General features: G+C 29.9%; 1 protein-coding gene across 1 annotated transcript in view; it reads right to left on the bottom strand.

The window, feature by feature from the left end:
* Positions 1–881, bottom strand: part of LOC119588864 (dosage compensation regulator-like) — a 10,341-nt gene that overhangs the window by 4,068 nt on the left and 5,392 nt on the right. The window lies entirely within an intron of this gene.

Raw genomic sequence — 881 nt, 5'->3', positions numbered from 1 at the left:
CTTTTACCCTAATTTCTTTTTAAGCAATACTTTATCCTATTTATATGCACTGAAATATGCTAAACTGTTGCTCTATTAGTTACTATCTCAATTTGTACAACTAATTTAACCCAAAATACTAAGTTATCAATGTAAATGGTGCCATTTACTGGGAATCCTATTCCAATGTTTATACTGTATCAATATGGTTCATCTGCACTTTAAGCTCCATTTTTATCACACAAGAAGGTACTAACCTACATTATCCACTTTACTAAACTACATTACTATTAAAGATATAGCTTTTGGAATGCATTGCATTTTTTAGTAGATCTTACTATCTAACTCATTGTTAACCTAATTTAAAATTTCATTATATGGTCACTGCAGAGTGAACAAACAAATAACTACACAAAAAAACTGAGAAACCTACACTTCCATGTTCATTATTTTTCAGTCTACCTGGCATGTCCATCACACATTCCATATTCCATGTCATGTTACAGGATCCAATGAATCAACAACTATTACTCACACCAAAACAACCTATTCTATCAAAACTTCTTATAGATCATGGTCACTGTCCCATTTGAATTTAGGGGTCACATTCCTAAATTCTAGATACTATTTATAAATACATATAACAGAATAATGGACAAGCATCAATCAATCAGAAACATGTAGACACAATGTGTTATATAGTTTAGTTTATACATTACAGTGAGGTTTTACATCATACTGTTTAGGCCAAAGGATGCTTTACAAATGCCATTTAAGTAGGTGATATAACTGATCAAAATGTAAAGCCTCTTTGTTAACTTCTAAATCTACCTTCTTATGTGAATACTGAAAATATAATACTATAAAAACACTAACTTTTTTACAAATTACTAAATATCATG

Source organism: Penaeus monodon, chromosome 24, assembly GCF_015228065.2.
Source record: "Penaeus monodon isolate SGIC_2016 chromosome 24, NSTDA_Pmon_1, whole genome shotgun sequence".
Classification (NCBI taxonomy): Eukaryota; Metazoa; Arthropoda; class Malacostraca; order Decapoda; family Penaeidae; genus Penaeus; species Penaeus monodon.
This window is presented reverse-complemented; position numbering and strand designations above follow the sequence as displayed.